At 38.3% G+C, this 20,529-nt stretch overlaps 1 long non-coding RNA gene and 1 other non-coding gene across 2 annotated transcripts in view; one reads left to right on the plus strand and one right to left on the minus strand.

Annotated features, from left to right (window-relative positions):
- LOC144339520 (uncharacterized) overlaps positions 1–20,529 on the plus strand; it is a 215,116-nt gene that overhangs the window by 182,671 nt on the left and 11,916 nt on the right. Inside the window, exons 2-3 of the long non-coding RNA XR_013414550.1 lie at positions 6,487–6,572; positions 7,059–7,201. This is a non-coding gene — a long non-coding RNA (uncharacterized LOC144339520). The remainder of the gene's footprint in view (positions 1–6,486; positions 6,573–7,058; positions 7,202–20,529) is intronic.
- Positions 1,851–1,983, minus strand: LOC114676597 (small nucleolar RNA SNORA18). The gene has a single exon (XR_003727649.1). It is a non-coding gene; the product is annotated as a small nucleolar RNA SNORA18 (small nucleolar RNA).

Consider the following 20,529-nt stretch of genomic DNA (forward strand, 5'->3'; position numbering starts at 1 on the left):
TGATATCTTATTTTAAAGTATTTCAACAAAAACTGAAGCAAATATAGCAAAATGTCAATAGTTGTTAAATCTAGGTGATGACATGGAAGTAGGAATTATTGAAAATTTTACAATTAAAACATATAAAAATGGAAAAAAAAAAAAAAAAGAAAAAAGAGTGGATTGGTCTCAATACAGAGAGCCCTGGATTGCAGTCCCAGCTCTAACCACTGACTTTTTGTAGGGTTCGGGCAAGTCGCTTCACTCTCAGTGCCTTTGTCTGCAAAACGGTGGTAATGGCAGTGTTTGCTTCCTAGAATTGTTGTGGGATAAAATGAGTTAACACAAGTAAGGAGCTCAGAACAATGATTGGCATATAGTAAGCTTTCAACAAATGTTTGCTATAATTGTTTCATGTAGGAGGAGTCAGATGGAATTAGGTTTAAATCCTGGCTCTGTCTTTTATTAGCTATGCTGCCTTGGGCTGTTTGCTTAACCTCACTAAAACTCAGTTTTCAGTGGAAGTAATAATACTGCTAGGGTTGTGGTGGGATTAATAACCTAGCATATATAAAGTCACTAGCATATAGTAACCACTTAATAGATAGTGGCTTTGACTATCAGTGCTGTCAGATAGCTATATTTTTTATGAGGCCTTCAACGCCCTACTCCAATGCACAGCTAAAATTGGAATGTCCTGGCACTGTAGTTGTACAGGAGAACGCTGATAGATCTGCAATGGGAGTGTGGGGAAGCCTCTTTGGTCTCCACTCGTGATGTCGAGACAAACATCGTGCCATATGGGTGATTCCTCACTCTGTTTGTTTGGCAGAGGCCTTGCTTTAAGGATGGTTGGATAGAGCACATAGGGCAGGTACAGGAGAAGATCTGGGCTTTTTCAGGGTACAGAATGTGGATAGGAACCAGAAGAAAGGAAAAGAGATGGGGAACTAGGGAGTCTGTCTCACCTTAACTTCTCTTGGAAGTTTGAAATAGTCCATGAAAGTGAAAGCATTTTTCATCGCGGTCATCAACTGCTATAGGCATTTGCAGCCTGCAAATAGATTAATTTCACCAGATGTTCTGTGAGGCTTTAGCCAGCACTACTGTTTCTCAACACATAGCCTTACCTGGAACATGTAGTGTTGCCATGTGCCCAGGGAGACAATTTAGGGACTAATGGGCCTTGCAAGGGAATGTGGCCACAGAAGATAGCATTTCTAATACTTGACTCTAGTGATTATATAGACTTTTGATGGCATCAGTGGGGCAATGTGAAAATCTATTATTTTCTTTTTCTTTTTTTAACAGTGTAAAGAGGTGTTTTCGTTTTAACTGTGTATATATAACATTAGGCGAAATTATTTAAAGTCAATAGATTTTTATTCAAGTAATTCCATGTTGCAATTTCTTCCACTGTCCATCAAGGTCACTTTAGATCCTCTAAAGAGCTGCAGTCAAAATTTATCTTCAAAAGATTTATCTTCAAGTTAGCCCTTTTGAATGAAACTGATGCTTATTTTAATGCAGTTGTCCTGTCAGGCCATAACTCTTTGATTTTGGCTTCTGTCATCTCCTTTTAATATGGATATACTGATGAAGACTTCAAAATTTACCTTTGGAAAAATCAGGAATCTTTAAGATCTAATTTCTTCAACCAATTTACTTTAGGGTCATTTTTTAGTGTAGGTGGATCTGCCTAGTTCTCAATTTGACACCTCTCTAAACCTGAGTGAGTTCAAATCATATTCATTCCTAAGCGATCACACTCAAGAATATTGCAGAATATGGAATATGCCAATACCCAAGGTAAAAAAGTAAATTACCAGGTCTTTCATACATTTAGTAACTGTCTTTTTCATACTTATAGCAACTGTCTTGTAGTTCCTTCCCACAGATCTAACAAGAGTCCTGTGAAGAAAGTAAAACCACAGAGTTAACTCTATGAGGCATTTCCAACAACGTGCAGCCTCCAGGAAAAGTCCCATCGGGATAGACCTCAAAAAATGTATCACTTCCTTTTGCACTCTGAGACTCCCTATTTTTTATCTTCTGTCTTAACAGCTATCTTTTTGTTTCTACTTTAGACACTAAGGCACTTCTGGTCTACCTCTTTTCTCATTATTAAGTTCTGCTTATAGGAAAATGTGTACGCCTAAGCATTTACATAAAATCAAAGGCCTGAACATAGATCAAAGGATATGCATGAGTAATGGAGAGTAAACAGTTAAGAACAAACAAATCTGAAAGAACTAATCTAACAGGTCTTTATGGCTCTTGAGACAGGAATGTATGCCCAAGTTCACCAACATTGTTGTTTTTGTCTCCCTGGGCACAGGGCGACACTACATGTTCCAGGTAAGGTTATGCAGTGGCATTCTGGCCAATTGGTGTGAGCTGGAGCAACACACGCCACTTGCAGAAATGACCTACGTACACTTCCTTTGTGTGGTCATCAGGTTCTCTTTTCTGCCTTTCTTTCTCATTAGCTACCTTAAAAGAAAGAACTTTAAGGGCCAATATGAGGGTGGAGCCACAAGATTGAAGGTGCCCGGGTTCATGAATGAATGTGGAACAGAGTCCCTCCATCATCCCACACTGCACTGTGACATGAGCAAGAAATAACAATTTCACTATGTCAAGCTGCTGCAACTGGGGAGTTGTTTGTTAGAGAAGTTAGACTACGTTGAATAATATATTCCTTTTGACTTTCTTTGCAGCTGCCAAGGATAGCAGAGATGTTCTTTGCTTTCTAAATTACATGTTTGTTGATATTTTTACGATCAGGGACTTTTTAAGTAAAGAAACCAAGAAGCTTGTTTACTAGGCTTCAGTCACCTCACATGGAAGTCAGTGCCTTCCTATATAAACACTAGGGTATGAACGTTTGTTACCTCATTTAATCTGAGTACTGTCTTTGTGAGGATCTTGAGGAATGAGAAAACTGAGGCTTAGAGAGGTTAAATGACTTGGACAAGTTTCCACAGCTGGTGTTTTCTTCAGATTCAGGATTCAAATGAACATTTCTTTTTTTTTACTTCAAAGACATTGATCTTTTCACCACAATGCGACTCCTTTCTAAGAAAAGAATAGTCAGGAAAGGAAGAGAATGCAGAGGGAGTATGTAAGAAATTTCTGGAGAGATAGCAAAACCTCCACAAAAGCTGACTACCAGTTATTAGTTCAGAAACTTACAAGACAATAGACCATAAAACAAAAAGGTAAAAAGGAAAGAGAATAATCATGAATCTAGGTAACAAGATTGGGTTGCTGGGATCCCGTATTCAAAACTTAGTTCAAAAATATTTAGTGTTCCTCTAATCAGTTATTTAGGTTTAATTTAAATTGTTTAACAAAAGGTTATTATTTACTCAATATCTGAGTTTATTATACTCAAATAAATTTCTTTTATTTAACTTTGATTTAAAGTTCAGGGGTACATGTGCAGGATATGCAGGTTTGTTACATAGGTAAACGTGTCATAGGGGTTTGTTGTATAGATTATTTCATCACCCAGGTATTAAGCCTAGTATCTATTAGTTATTTTTCCTGATCCTCTCCCTGCTGCCACCCTCCACCCTCCAGTAGGCCCCAGTGTGTGTTGTTCCCCACTGTATGTCCATGTGTTCTCATCACTCAAATAAATTTCTTTCTATTTCAAGTTCTGTATCTAAACCCTAAGGGGTTATAGGGGATATGCATTAGTCAGGGTTTTCCTGATCAACAGAACAAATCGGATGTGTGTGTGTGTGTGTGTGTGTGCGTGTGCATGTGTCTGTAGAGAGAGAGAGAGAGAGAGATTTTAAAATAAGAATTGGCTCACATGATTGTTGGTGCTGGCAGGTCTGAAATTTGCAGGGAAAGCCAGCAGGCTGGAGACACAGGGAGGAGTTGACATTGCAGTTTGAGTCTGAATGCAGTCTGGAGGCAGAATCTCATCTTCCTTAGGAGATCGCAGTCTTTTTTTCTTTCTCTTAAGGCCTTCACCTAATTGGATGAGGCCCACCCACATTATGGAGAACAATCTGCTTTATTCAAAGTCTACTGATTTAAATGTTAATCTCAGCTAAAAAATAGGTTCACAGCAACATCCAGACTGGTTTTTGATGAAATATCTGGGTATCATAGCCTAGTCAAGTTGACATATAAAAATAGCCATCCTAGGGTATTAATTATAAACATGTTCAAATCTAGGTAGACCCTAATGAATGTCTCTGGTTACTGGTTTGGTGGTACTCCTCCTGAATGGGACTACTTCACTTGATCTGTCTGGTACAGAGAAAAAGAATGGCTATTGAAACCCACAAATATATGTTTAATCAAGCATTGAAGCAAAATTCCAAATACTAAAGTCAAAGAAATTTTAAATATCATCCAGCAGGTGAGCAAAAAATGTCTTGGATCATAGAGGATTGCCTTTTCTAGCTCCACTGAATATTAAGCCTCATCAGTGCCTGTTCTGCTTCCTCCCTGCCCAAGGAGACTTCTCAATGCCAATTGAACTTAAAGCTGCCATCACTTGTTTAATATTGAATTTTTCTCTGTAGGTGTTGGCCTCTGATATCCTTGTAGCTCAGTTGCAATGTATTTCAATCTTTTTTAATAATTCAAATATGTGTCTTGATGTTACATTCCATTCTAGTATTCTCTCATCTCTGGGTCTTTTCTTCCATTTCCCACTCTTCTAGCAGTAAAAGCTCTTGTGGCATTTGCATCCATGTACAACCAACAGATAATTACTTTCATGGGAAATTGTCAGGTGGCAGAGCTTTCCCTTTGCACTACTCCTAGGAATATAAAAAGCACACCACAAGCATATTACAGTAAAGCTAAAATTAAAAGTTTAACAAAAATACTACTTAATAATACATTCAGATTGATTTGGCTATGTCACATAGTGACTGCCAGTCATATCTGAGAAAACAGAAACAACAAATGACAAAATGATATAAACCTCTCAAATCATCTTGTGGATGGATCACTTTGTGGTCCAGGAGTCACAGTTCCATAGCTGTAACTGGACTTGCTTGAGCGTGTTGATCTAAGACCCCTTTGGCACCTCCGCATCAAAGTGCCTGTTCCACCCCTTCCTGCGGGCTTCATATGCCTCCAATGCTGGAAGGCACGCAGGAGCCCTCTCTGCAGTGCTCTTCCTTTTTTAGATGCCTACAACCAGCGACATGAGACCTGCACTAGGATCTGCCACAATGGCCTCTGCTGATCATCTGTGCAGCATAACAGCATTGGAGGGTAGGAAAGGGAACTTAGTTTATTTTGCAGTGGTCAAATCATCTTTTTGTCCCCTCTATTTTATTCTTGGGATGGTAGACTATTTCCTGATCCATCTAGAAAATAGCGGACTTACAATCCTTTCTTATTCTAAAATCCAATGAATATTATCTTCCCAATGTGGGTTATAAAGTTTTTGAAATCACAATCTATGTTCCATATTTGTTGAGTATCTTCACATAGCAACATTATGTACTTTTAAATATTTGGTGGGTGTTAGGGACTCAATTTCTGTTGTCCTGAGTGATTTTCTGTCAAATTAATAATTGGGCTGCAGCTGGGTAAAGTGTATTAAAAAATGTCTGCTTACAGAATGTTAAAGACACTCAGATTTGATTGAGAGACAGAATTTATATAAATAAGAAAATGTCTTCGAGAGAAAAAAATGTTTCTAATTCTTCTTCTTCTTTTTTTGTTTTTTGTTTTTTTGAGAAGGGAGATGTATTAGTCTGTATTCATGCCGCTGATAAAGACATAGCAGAAAATGGGCAATTTACAAAAGAAAGAGGTTTAATGGACTTACTGTTCCACGTGGCTGAGGAGGCCTCACAATCATGGCAGAAGGCAAGGAGAAGCAAGCTACATCTTACCTGGATGGTGGCAAGCAAACAGAGAGCTTGTGCAGGGAATCTCCTCTTTTTAAAATCATCAGATCTCATGAGACTCATTCACTATCACGAGAACAGCATAGGAAAGATCGGCCTCCATGATTCAATCACCTCCCACCAGGTTCCTCCCACAGCACAGGGGAATTGTGGGAGTTACAATTCAAGATGAGATTTGGGTGGGCACACAGCCAAACCATATCAGAAGAAGTACTGAAGAGTCACTCAAAGCAAGTAAATACCATGTATCTGAGTTACTGTTAGATACTCTTTGAAGAAGCCTTTGAATAAAGAGTACATTTCTGGAAACACGTGGTTAGTCAGGTGGTGACTAAAGTGGTTGCTCACAGACACAACTGACTGCAGGCTCCACAGAGCAGCTTTTGGAGTCTAAGATCACTGCCAAAAAAAGAACAGAGGTATGGGAGGGCCCTTTCTGATTATAACTGTAAAACTCTCAAGAGATGAGCTTCAGACAGAGGAGAGATCACTATCCCTAGTTTTCAGAAAAGCAGCTTATGCCTCAAGACTTTTAAACATTTTGCCCATAGTTTCATAAAAAGTTACTGGTAGAATGGTGGCTAGCTCCAGCTGTTTTTTTTTTTCCCCCTAGGGCGATGTTCTCTACACTGCACTAAATGGAGAACAGCTCCACTGCTTCTTTTCTCCTGAGCACATTGTCTGTGAACAAATGTTTAGGTGAGTTTTCGGTGACAATCAAGGTGTCCCTCCAGAGTGTCTGGGGTGCAAGAAGCAATGACAGGAAAGCAATCTTGCAGAAGGAAAGGAAAGCAAATGGGAGAGTGGGAGGAACAAAGAGGGGGAAGAAAAAAGATACACAGAGGAATCATCTATTGATCTAGAATGTTTGGAAATGTTTATTTTGGTTGACAGAAGGCTACCCTTCATCTCATTCACGGTCAAACAATTCTTAAAGATGTCATTTAACACCAAAACTAAACTGGGCATAAGTTAATTTGTTTCATATCATGATCAAAGTCTTATGATTTTAACTTCTAGTTATTATTGTGAATCTCTAAGAAAAAATCTGGTTCTATTGAGTCTGGATAGATAGATTTTACTACATCCATTGTATACTATGGACAATTGTTTTAGATGCCATTTGCTGTCCCGAGTTGTCATGTCCTACCCTGCCTCACTGGTTCCAATTTATTATTTCAACAGAAAAGAGAAAACATTTCAATGAAAGAGGAAACAGGAAATTCCAACAGATCAGCAACAGTTGGAGTGCTAACCTGTCACTGGAATGGAAAAAAGAAAAAATGCTCTTGTTGACACATCTTTTCCTTGTTTTTGACACAAATTAGGTAACTCCCTGACTTACTGTCTCTTCACAAAATTGGTGGGGGTGTGAAAAATGTCTATGCAGTATATAGAGATATTCATAACAAAGGCTTATGCTATGAAAAATGTCCTTTGTTCACAAAAGAAAGAATAACTCATGCTCTACATAATTTGCACCTATATATTTTGCTGTTGTAAATCCTGGTTTGCTCACTAAGCTGAAGTTCATTTTCTCACCGTGATTCTTGAGCCCAAAACTCTGATGAATCAAAGGGATCAAATATTGGGCTCCTACATTTTATGTGCAGTAGTTGTGCAGTTCACCTCACTGCGTCTGCATTAAAGCCCCCACTTTAATGAAAAGGATTGTTTTTTATTCTCAAAAGCAGTTTTGAAATTCTGACTCAGAGACTTTTTATTCCTGTCTTGTGTTTCCTGAAAGAATAATCCCAGATACAAGGATAATTACCCTATTTTTGATTATTTAAAAATATATTCAATATTCACTCAAAAATATATATGATTTCTGGTTTTGATAATTGTATTAGGGTGATATATAATGTTAATACTAGGGGAAACAAAGTGAAAGGAATGGAAACATAAAAAGAAAAATATTTATTGACCTGCTACCGTGGGCCAGAAATTGTGTGAGGTACTTGGTATACAATGGTGATTAACCAGACAGAACCAATAATTCCCTCCTCTCCTCATTTAGTTATGAAGTTGTCATTTAATCATACCAAAGTCTTTTTGCCTGCAATTGAAGGTAATTTGTATTTTATTCTCTTCTAGAAACCTTGATTTTACTACTTACTGAGCATTTACAGCATGTTAAGCACTTATTCCTAGGTGTTTTCCATATTTGATTATTTCATTCTTACAATGCACCGACTGAGAAAGTGTTATTACCCACAATTTGCAGATGAGGAAACAAGTGTGAGTAAGTTAAATTAGTTACCTCATATATAAAGTGGTTGAGGCTGGGCATGGTGGCTCACACCTGTAATCTCAGCACTTTGAGAGGCCGAGGGTGGATACTTGAGGTCAGGAGTTCAAGATCAGCCTGGCCAATATGGTAAAACCCCATCTCTACTAAAAACACAAAAATTAGCTGGGTGTGGTTGGGTGCCTGTAATTCCAGCTACTCAGGAGGCTGAGGAAAGAGAATCACTTGAACCCAGGAGGTGGAGGTTGCAGTGAGCTGAGATTGTGCTACTGCATTCCAGCCTAGACAATAAGAGCGAAACTCCATCTCAATAATAATAATAATAATAAAATAAATAATAATAAAGTGGCCAAGCTGGGACTTACTTTCACATGGGATCATCTAAATCCATAGAATGTTCTCATCTCACCTCACAGTCCGTCACTGATGACGAACACCTCCATACCACGTCCTTCCAGACTTTAATATTCTCTCAGGATAAAGACTGCCAGATTCCTTTCCTCGTGGCCTAATTATAGCATTTATTACATACCAACAATCTACTTTCCTACCTCTTCCTGTGGTTTACTTAGCAGAACCATAAACTGGACATTGGGTTCTTAATCATGGCTTGGTTAATGTAGAAGGAGTTAAGATAATGGGTGCAGAGCCAATATTATTGTTCCTCTTCTGATGAACATCACATAGATAACAAAGAACTTTTGTGCCAGCAATGTGAGTGGGTTTGAAGTATCTCTACTTAAATGTTACTTCCACCATGTCTTTATAATTTTTTCTCAAGCTAGCTAGCCTTTTGTTTCCAGTTACCATTTAAAGTTAGAAAAGAAACAAATCCTTGAATAAATTATTAAATTTAACTTCTTAACTTTAATATGCAAAGGTCTGACCAAGGGGGGCTTAGGTTGTCTGGGCTAGAGAGTATACTGGTTCTTTTTATCTCAATGGTATGGAAATTTTAGGATCACAAAGAGGCAGAGAGAAAACAAGGCACATTTTTTTCCCAACATGAATTTCAAACATTACTCACTATCTCTTAGCTTCTGTGTGAAGTCGGACACGCCCTCAAGGCTTCTGGGCTCCAGAGCTGTTGTTGGTTTTTTTTTCTCTTTTTTCTTTTCTTTCTTTATTTTTTTATTTTATTTTTATTTTTATTTATTTATTTTTTTTGAGGCAGAGTCTTGCTCTGTTGCCCAGGCTGGAGTGTAGTGGTGCAATCTTGGCTCACTGTAGTCCCGAGCAGCTGGGACTACAGGCGCCCACCACCGCACCCAGTTAATTTTTGTATTTTTAGTAGAAGCGGGGTTTCATCATGTTCAGGATGGTCTTGATCTTTTGACCTCATGATCCGCCTGCCTCGGCCTCCCAAAGTGCTGGGATTACAGGCGTGAGCAACCACGCCCGGCCTGTTGTTGCTTTTTAATGATTGGAGCAGATAGTGGAGGTGCCTGTGCGGTATAGTCCAGTCTCCTCATTCCTAGTCAGATCATGTGCAAATTTCTCTCAGGACTCAGTGTCAGGCAAGGCTACAGTGCTTCCAGTAAGTAAATTGTTTCTCTCAGACATTGCGAATGCCTTTTCTTTTTGCTTATCTGGTAAGAAGCTTAATTCCAAATTTAAGGCTCTACTGTGTTGTCCTCAACTTGGTTTTGGCTTCATCTTACTTTTCCATTATCATCTTTCATTAATCCTGGTTTCTTTCTTTACTTTTACACTTTACATATCTCTGAAAGCAGCCTGAAATCCTTTTGAGAATGAGGCTACATGTAAATAATCAATACTACTAATAAATAATATCTGAACAGCTTTATCCTTTATCATCTCTACCTCCCAAATAATTATACTGTAACAGTTCAATGAAAGATTCTGTTGTCTAGGGGGAAGAGCCAGGGCCCACCATGGTAAAAATCTGACTTCAGTGATCCTTATAAAATTTTTACAGGTTAATTTTGCACCTGAGAAAGAGAACATACAGCTATATCGACATTTTTGTAGTTCTTAATATCCAGTGTCTCTTTCCAAAGAAATTAATCAATTATAACAGCCACCAACAATGAGTGAGATTGCCTGAATTTGTGTATCTTTGCCCAAACAGGGAGTTATAGCTTTACTTTTTTCCCCCTACATTTGGAATACATGCCAGTCATTTCTAAGGTTGTTTTCTCAATTTGGGGACCATAGATTTCCAGGAGACTTCATAGATCCTGAGAAAGTTCCTGGTTTTATAAAATGATTTTGATGGAAAAGAGGAATTAGGTCACTCTTCTGCAATAAATCTTTTGCTATGAAATTGAAGATGAAGACTGTGATTAAGAATTAAGAAGCTGGACCTGGTGGTTCACGCCTGTAATCCCAGCACTTTGGGAGGCCGAGGCGGGTGGATCACCTGAGGTCAGGAGTTTGAGACCAGCCTAGCTAACATGGCGACACCCCGTCTCTACTAAAAATACAAAAAATTAGCTGGGCATGGTGGTAGGTGCCTGCAATCCCAGCTACTTGAGAGGCTGAGGCAGGAGAATGGCGTGAACCCGGGAGGTGGAGGTTGCAGTGAGCCGAGATCGTGCCACTGTATTCCAGCCTGGACAAGAGTGAAACTCCGTCTCAAAAAAAAAAAAAAAAAAAAAAAAAAAGAATTAAGAACAACATTTTAAGAGATGAAAATGAATGCTGAGAAGAAAGATTAATTCATCCTTTCTAGTTAGGGGAGAAGAAGGCTGAGATGTAACATATAATGAAGCTTTATGTAAGGCATTTGATACAGGTTTATTGGATAAATTAATGAATTTAATAATCAGCTAATTATGTTACCAAAAATTGAAAAGTATTTTAAGTAAAAATAGATAAGGCTACATAAATCTTATTTTGCCTAGAATACATTAACATCTTTATGTCTGTCTACCTTGTTTTCAATGAAAAAGTCAAAGTACAATAATATAGGACCATAACAGTTCAAACCCTCATGCATTTTAAAAGAAAAATTAATCCATATGACCTAAGTTTATTTGCACTTAAATCATTGCAATGTTGAATAGTAAAGACAACCTGATATCTAAAGAAGCTTCTGGGTTTTCAAAAACAATAACTTCTATCAGTTTTTGCCAAAAATAAAATGCATTAGAAAATCAGAAGGTTTTATAAAGTGTAGCCCAGCCTTTTGAGGAGGTTTTATACTTGGTGTAGTAAACCCTTCCATGTATCAAGACATATCTCTGAAAATGGAAAAAGACAACAAAAACAAAAAACCAGAGCCTACTGAAAATGTGGATAGTACAAAGCTAGTGAAACAGTCAGCTTCTGAAGCCAATATTTTCATCATGTCATCACTTATTAATAAAAAAAATCTTCGCATTTTTTCTTCTCTACTTTCCCCCAAAAGATTCTGTTTGTGAAAAGGTTGATTCAGTTCAGTTAAATATAAACAGTTAACTGTGAATATGTCTCTGCTGCCAAAGGAAAATTATCCCTGGTAGGGGAGACAAACAAGGGTCAAAACATTATGAGTAAGGATAGTATGTGGTTAAGTGTTACATGAAAGCTTCAAAGTACTATGGGACACAAACCCGGAAAAGATTAATTTGGCAGAGAACAGACTGGGGAAAACTCGATGGAAGGGGTAAAGCATTAGATGTTATCAATTTTAACACCTCAGCTGAAATAACCAAATACAGCTATGTGTTGCTTAATGATGGGAAAAAGTTCTGAGAAATGCATTGTTAGGCAATTTCATCATTGTGCGAGCATCATAGTGTACTTATACATTCCTAGATGATATAGCCTTCTCCACACCTAGGCTGTATGGTATAGTCTATTGTTCCTAGGCTACAAACCTGTATAGCATGTGACTGTACTGAATACTATAGGCAATTGTAACACAATGGTAGGTATTTGTGTATCTAAACATTCTATCTATAGAAAAGGTACAGTAAAAATATGGTTTTATAATCTTATGGGACCACCATCATATATGTGGTCCATCACTGACTGAAACATTCTTAGGTGGTGCAGGACTGTACATGATTTTACTATTTGCCAGGTGAACAAGGAACATGAAATTAGACAGACTGTATAAAGTTTGGGCTTTTTCTGCTGGAATAAACCATGGAATAGAGAAACATGCCTTGGACAGGTGATAAGAGTAATAGATTCAGGACAAGTAAAATGGGAAGAAAGAGGAGATAAGATAATGGTCCAGGCAGCTCTCTTTTACTTTCTGATTTTACTTCTTTGATAAAGAACACCTCTGACCTTTTGCTCTAGCCCTTTTACCACCACCACTAATGATTCCTCCACTGCCTACTTAGAGTCCATCTCCAAACCAGTTCTTCAAGGCTAGTTCAAAAATCATCAATTCTGTGAAAGCTTTCTTTATCCTTCAGGCAGAATTTTTGACTCCCTCCTTTGGGTTTTAACAGCACTGTAGATTTTATTCTTTTTTAAACTTTATTTTGTATTTCGATAGGTTTTTTTTGGGAGCAGGTAGTGTTTGGTTACATGAATAAATTATTTAATGGTGATTTCTCAGATTTTGGTGCACCCATCACCTGAGCAGTGTACACTGTACCCAATGTGTAGTCTTTATCTCTCTCCCCCTTCCACCATTTCCCCTGCATCCCCAAAGTCCAATGTATCATTTTTATGCCTTTGCCTCTTTATAGCTTAGCTCTCATTTATGAGAGAGAACATACAATGTTTGGTTCTCCATTCCAGAGTTAATTCACTTAGAATAATAATTCAGGTTGCTGTGAATGCCATTATTTTGTTCCTTTTTATGGCTGAATAGTATTCCATGGTATGTATACATATATGTATATGTATATCACATTTTCTTTATCCACTCGTTGATTGATGGGCATTTGGGCTGGTTCTGTGTCTTTGCAATTGCAAATTGTGCTGCTATAAACATGCATATGCAAGTATCTTTTTCATTTCATGACTTCTTTTCCTCTGGGTAGATACCCAGTAGTGGGATTGCTGGATCAAATGGCAGATGTACTTTTAGCTCTTTAAGGAATCTCCATACTGTTTTCCACAGGGGCTATACTAGTTTACATTCTCACCAATAGTGTAAAAGTGTTCCCTTTCTACCACATCCATGAACATCTATTATTTTTTGATTTTTAAATTATGAACATTCTTAGAGGAATAAGGTGGTATTGTATTGTGGTTTTGATTTGCATTTCCCTGATAATTAGTGATGCTGAGTATTTTTTCATATGTTTATTGGCCACTTGTGTATATTCTTTTGAGAATTGTCTATTCATGTCCTTAGCCCACTTTTTAATAGGATTATTTCGGTCTTGCTGATTTGTTTGAGTTATTTGTAGATTCTGGACATTAATCCTTTGTTATATATTCAGATTGTGAAGATTTTCTCTCACGCCATGGGTTGTCTGTTTACTCTGCTGATTATTTCTTTTGCTGTGCAGAATCTTTTTAGTTTAATTAAGTTTTATTTATCTTTGTTTTTGTTGCATTTGCTTTTGGGTTCTTGGTAATGAAGTCTTTGCCTAAGCCAATGTCTGGAAGGGTTTCTCTGATGTTATCTTCGAGAATTGTTATAGTTTCAGGTCTTAGATTTAAATCTCTGATCCATCTTGAGTTGATTTTTGAATGAGGTCAGAGACGAAGGTCTAGTTTCATTCTTCTACATGTGGCTTGCCAATTATCTCAGCATCATTTGTTGAATATAGTATCCTTTCCCCACTTTAAGTTTTTGTTTGCTTTGTCAAAGATCAGTTGGCTGTAAGTATTTTGCTTTATTTCTGGGTTCTCCATTCTGTTCCATTGGCCCATGTGCCTGTTTTTATACCAGTACCATGCTGTTTTGGTGACTATGGCATTGTAGTATAGTTTGAAGTTGGGTAATGTGATGCCTCCAGATTTGTTCTTTTTGCTTAGTCTTGCTTCGGTTATGTGGGCTCTTTTTTGGTTCCATATGAATTTTAGGATTATTTTTCTCTAGTTCTGTGAAGGATGATGGTGGTATTTTAATGAAAATGGCATTGAATTTGTAGATTGCTTTTGGCAGTATGGTCATTTTCACAATATTGATTCTATCCATCCATGATCATAAGATATATTTCCATCTTTTGTGTCATCTATGATTTCTTTCACTGGCATTTTGTAGTTTTCCTTGTAGGTGTCTTTCACCTCCTAAGTATTTTATTTTTTTCAGCTATTGTAAAAGGGTTGAGTTCTTGATTTGATTCTCAGCATGGTTGCTGTCGGTGTATAGGAGAGCTACTGATTTGTGTACATTAATTTTGTATTCTGAAACTGCTGATTTCATTTATCAGTTCTAGGAGCTTTTTGGAGGAGCCTTTAGGGTTTTCTAGGTATAGGACCATATCACCAGCAAACAGCGACAGTTTGACTTTCTCTTTACTGATTTGGATGCCCTTTCTTTCTTTCTCTTGTCTGATTGATCTGACTAGGAATTCCAGTATTATGTTGAATAGAGGTGATGAAAATGGGCATCCTTGTCTTGTTCTAGTTCTCAGGGGGAATGCTTTCAACTTTTCCCTGTTTAGTATAATGTTGGATGTGGGTTTGTCATAAATGGCTTTTATCACCTTAAGGTATGTCCCTTTTATACTAATTTTGCTGAGGGTTTTACTCATAAAGGAATGCTGGATTCTGCCAGATATTTTTCCTGTGTCTATTGAGATGATCATGTGATTTTTGTTTTTAATTCTATTTATATGGTATATCACATTTATTGACTTACGTATATTAAACCATCCCTGCAACCCTGGTATGAAACCCATTTGATCATGGTGGATTAACTTTTTGATATGCTGTTGGATTCGGTTTGTTAGCATTTTGTTGAGGATTTTTGCATCTGTGTTCATCAGGAATATGATTGGTCTGTAGTCTTCTTTTTTTTTTATGTCCTTCCCTGGTTTTGTTATTAGGATGATACCGGCTTCATAGAATGATTTAGGGGGGATTCCCTCTTTCTCTGTCTTTTGGAATAGTGTCAATAGGATTTGCACCAAATTTTTGAATATCTGATAGAATTCAGCTGTGACTCCATCTGGTCCTGGACTTTTTTTGTTGGCAATTTTTTTTTATTACAATTTCAATCTTGCTGCTTGTTATTGGTCTGTTCAGAGTTTCTATATTTTCCTGGTTTAATCTAGGAAGATTGTGTATTTCCAGGAATTCATCCATCTTCTCTAGGTTTTCTAGTTTATGCATGTACAGGTGTTCATAGTAGCCTTGATAATGTATTTCTGTGCTATTAGTTGTGATATCTCCTCTTTCATTTCTAATTTAGCTTATTTGGATCTTTCTGTCTTCTTGGTTAATCTCACTAATGGTCTATCAATTTTATTTATCTTTTCAAAGAACCAGATTTTTGTTTAATTTACCTTTTGTATTTTTTTTTGTTTGTTTGTTTCAATTTCATTTAGTTCTGCTCCGATCTTCGTTATTTCATTTATTCTGCTGGGTTTGGATTTGGTTTGTTCTTGTTTCTCCAGTTCTGTGAGGTGTGACCTTAGATTGTCTATTTGTGCTCTTTTAGGCTTTTTGATGTAGGCATTTAACGGTATGAACTTTCCTCTTAGCACCGCTTATGCTGTATCCCAAAGGTTTTGATAGGTTGTATCACTATTATCATTCAGCTCAAAGAGTTTTAAAATTTCCATCTTGGTTTCATTGTTGACCCAATGATCATTCAAGAGCAGATTCTTTAATTTCCACATATTTCCATGGTTTTGAGGGATCCTTTTGGAGTTGATTTCTAATTTTATTCCACTGTGGTCTGAGAAAGTACTTGATATAATTTCGAGTTTCTTAAATTTACTGAGACTTGTTTTGTGGCCTATTGCATGGTCTGTCTTGGAGAGTATTCCATGTGCTAATGAATGGAATGTATATTTTGCAGTTGATGGATAGGATGTTCTGTAAGTATCTGTTAAGTACATTTGTTCTAGGTTATAGTTTGAGTCCCCCCCCGCTTTTTTTTTTTTTGAAACAGAGTCTTGCTCTGTCACCCAGGCTGGGGTGCAGTGGTGCAATCTTGGCTCACTGCAACCTCCACTTCCTGGATTCAAGCAATTCTGTCTCAGTCTCCTGAGTAGCTGGGACTATAAGCATGTGCCACTATACCTGGCTAATTTTTGTAGTTTTGGTAGAGATAGGGTTTCACCATATTGGTCAGCCTGGCAGTCCATTGTTTCTTTGTTGACCTTCTTTTGATGACCTGTCTAGTGCTGTCAGTGGAATATTGAAGTCCCCCACTATTACTGTGTTGATATCTATTTCTTCCTTAAGTCTAATAGTAATTGTTTTATAAATTTGGGAGCTCCAGTTGTGTATATATAGGAGCATATATATTTAGGAATGTGATATTTTACTGTTGGACTAGTCCTTTATCATTATATAATGTCCCTCTTTGTCTTTTTAAACTGTTGTTGCTTTAAAGTTTGTTTTGTCTGATATAAAACTAACTACTCCTGTTCGCTCTTGGTGTCTGTTTGCATGCGATATCTATTTACACCCTTTTACCTTAAGTTTATGTGAATCTTTAGATGTTAGGTGAGTCTCCTGAAGACAGCAGAAACTTGGTTGGTGAATTCTTATCCAATCTGCCATTCTGTATCTTTTAAGTGGAGCATTTCGGCCATTTACATTCAATGTTAGTATTGAGATATGAGGTACTATTCTATTTATCGTGTTATTTGTTGCCTGAATACCTTGTTGCTTTTTCATTGTGTTACTGTTATATAGGTCCTGTAAAATTTATGCTTTAAGGAGATTCTGTTTTGGTGTATTTGAAGATTTGTTTCAAGATTTAGAGCTCCTTTTAGCAGTTCTTATAGTGCTGGCTTGGTAGTAGCAAATCCTCTCAGCATTTGTTTATCTGGAAAAGACTGTGTCTTTCCTTCATTTATGAAACTTAGTTTTGCTGGATACAAAATCCTTGGCTGAAAATTGTTTTGTTTAAGCTGGCTAAAAATAGGACCCCAATTCCTTCTAGTCTGTAGGGTTTCTGTTGAGAAATCTGCTGTTAATATGATAAATTTTCCTTTGCAGGTTACCCGATGCTTTTACCTCACAACTTGATACTTTCCTTCAGCTTAACTTTAGATAACCTTATGACTATGTGCCTGGGCGATGATCTTTTTGCAATACATTTCTTGGGTGTTCTTTGGGCTTCTTACATTTGGATATCTGGATTTCTAGCAAGGCCAGGGAAGTTTTCCTTGATTATTCCCTCAAATAAGTTTTCCAAACTTTTAGATTTCTTTGGGAACATCAGTTATTCTTAGGTTTGGTCATTTAACATAATCCCAAACTTCTTGCAGGCTTTGCTCATTTTTTAAACCTCTTTTTAATTTGTCTTTGACAGTCTGGGTTAATTTGAGAGCCTTGTCTTCAAGCTTTGAAGTTCTTTCTTCTGCTTTTTTGATTCCATTGCTGAGACTTTCCAGTGCATTTTGCATTTCTCTAAGTGTGTCCTTGATTTCCAGAAGTTGTGGTTGTTTTTTTATTTATGCTATCTATTTCACTGAATACTTTTTCTTTCACATCCTGTATCATGTTTTTGATTTCTTTAAGTTGGACTTCACCTTTCTCTGGTGCCTCCTTGATTAGCTTAATAATCGACCTTCTGAACTCTTTTTCTGGCAATTCGGAGGTTTCATCTTTACCAAATCAAGATGAAATCCTTTGCTGGTGAGCTGGTGTGATTTTGGGGGGTGTTAAAGACACTTGTTTTGTCATATTACCAAAATTGTTTTTCTGGTTCCTTCTCATTTGGGTAGACTATGTCAGAGGGAAGATCTGGGACTCAAGGGCTGCTGTTCAGATTCTTTTGTCCCATGGGATGGGGCTTCCTGACAGCTGAACTGCAGTAATTGTTTCGCTCTTCTGGGTCTGGTCACCCAGCAGAGCTACTGGTCTCTGAGCTGGTACTGGGGAGTGTCTGCAGAGAGTCCTGTGATGTGATCTGTCTTCAGGTCTCTCATCTGTGGATACCAGCACCGGCTCCAGTGGAGGTAGCAGGGGAGAGAAGTGAACTCTGTGAAGGTCCTTGTTTGTACTATTGTTTAGTGTGTTAGCTTTGTGTTGGTTGGCCGCCAGCCAGGAGGTGGTGAAATCAAGAGTGCATTAGCTGCAGTTGTATAGGGAGGATGCAAACTTGCCCTAGGGACACCAGGTTAAGTATTTGTGCTTCTCAGGTGGTGGGCAGGGCCATAGAGCTCCCAAGAGATTATGTCCTTTGTCTTCAGCTATGAGGGCTGGTAGAGAAAGACCACCAGGTGGAGCAGGGATAGGCGTGTCTGAGCACAGCTTCTTTTTGGGCGGGGCTTGCTATTGCTCCTGTGGAGGATAGGGGTATGGTTCTCAGGCCGATGGAGTTATGTTCCCTGGGGGATTATGGCTGCCTCTGCTGAGTCATATAGGTCACTAGGGAAGTAGGGGAAAGTCAGCAGTCACAGGCCTCACCCCGCTCCCATGCAGTCGGCAGTCCTAAAGGCTGGTCTCACTCCCATGGTACCCTGACAACAGCACCGAGTCTATTTCCAGGCAGCCAATGACCAGGGCTGAGAACCTGTCCCAGACAATGAGCCTCCCAGCTGAGAAAGCAAGAAGACTCACAGTTTTTAGGGAACCTGCAGCAGCGATCTAGTTCCTTCAAAGGGTCTGTGGATTCTCTTGGCTTTCCTGGTATGTTCCTGTGGTAGTTGTTGGAGCAAAAGTTCACAATGTGGGTCTCCACACAATGCTCTCTCTGTCCAAGAGGGAGCTTCAAGCTAGTTCTGCTTCCTATCAACCATCTTAATCCTCTGATTTTTTTCTAGAACTGTAAATTTTAAGTCAACAAGATTGAAACCATCCACATCTTAGAATTATTGAGAGAGGATTTAAAAAAATTAATATATAATTTCTTCAAATATGGCATTAGAGCAACTGAGGACTCTCTCTGCTAGAATTCCTAGCATATAATGGTGGGCATCCTGTGGCTTGCCACAATTGCGTGGTGTTGGGAGTGCAAAGTTAGAGAGAAGGAGAGGGTAGGGTGGAGCCTCAGCAAGGACTTGGTAGTCTCCTTGGTAATGCTAGAGTTAGTAGTGCTCTTGGTCTCCAGCGTAGTGTTCCTTTGGAATTATGATAGCTAAACTCATCAATGCAGAGCAGGTTAGCTCCTGGATATGCTGTTAGAATCATCTTCTACAATATTTTGGTTTATCTTTTATCCTGCTTAGCACTTACCAAATTGTTTAAAGTGAGGTCTGAAATATTTGCACCTTCTATGCCTTTAACTCAAGCAATTTGACCTATAAACCAATGGCAATGGGGCAGGGGCTAGAAAGAAGTCAAGAAGACAGGGTTAGATTAAAAGATCAAGAAGGAGGGTGAGCGAGAACAGAGGCAACACTTGACGTAAAAAACATTTCTGTTGAAAAAGCAGTGGGTTTAAGTTGGGAGATGTGAGTCTTTCAGACTTTCATTCATGGGTACCTATACATAAGAATCTAGTGTTTACATATTTTACTTTTTCACATAACATGAAACCTGAATACAAGACAGCTAACTGCTTCACCAGGGTCCTAACCAAAGAATGATCTTTTCTAACATGAAGGAAAACCAGACTCCTTCTTAAAGGATTTCCAAATGAAATTTTGCATAGGATTTGTTACACTTTTTGTCATAAGAATTGACTCTAGAACACAAATGCTATTTAAAGGCAGTGTCACTCCATTAACATATTCATCTATTAAACGATGAGCCCCTTAAAGGCAGGGACCAGGCCTTGTTATTGTTCATTTTTGTGTTCTGAGCTCCTAGCACATAGAAGTGCTTAGAAAACACTGGCTGAATTAACAAAATCATCCTTCTTTCTGCAGCTTCAGAACAACCCTTCTCTCGTTCACTGTCTTTTTAGGCTTATAGATATTAATCCAAATGACGTATTTGCACTTTGTACCCTGTGTTCTCTGAGTGTGTAATTTGCTGTCTTTGAATCCATCTACAGGGAACAGATAATCCCTTTTCGACCAGTATCTTAAAAATGTGGGGCCGCAAGTGTTGCTCGTTTGGACCGTATTTTCTGCTGTTCTCATTTGATTAATAAGAATCATGAGCAGCACTAGAAAGAAGAGGGGTCCACAGCTTTCCTTCTGGGCCCAGTGGGCAGGTGAACGATAGGGCAGGAGGGCCCATTGGGAAGGACTTTGAACCCTCCACTTCTTGGGGCCATACTGGGTCTCAGCTGAAATCAAGCTGTTTGGGGCATGGAAAAGGTTAATGAACCTTCTCCTCGTCGTCTCTCCCTCTCTCACCGTGAGCTGATTGTTGCTGTGGGTGCAGACTCAGCCTAGGAGAGCTAATGTGCTCCTGTTTAATTGTTTGGGAGCTAAACGACAGACATGGAACAGTGAGAGGCAAACTGTT

Source organism: Macaca mulatta, chromosome 2, assembly GCF_049350105.2.
Source record: "Macaca mulatta isolate MMU2019108-1 chromosome 2, T2T-MMU8v2.0, whole genome shotgun sequence".
Classification (NCBI taxonomy): domain Eukaryota; kingdom Metazoa; phylum Chordata; class Mammalia; order Primates; family Cercopithecidae; genus Macaca; species Macaca mulatta.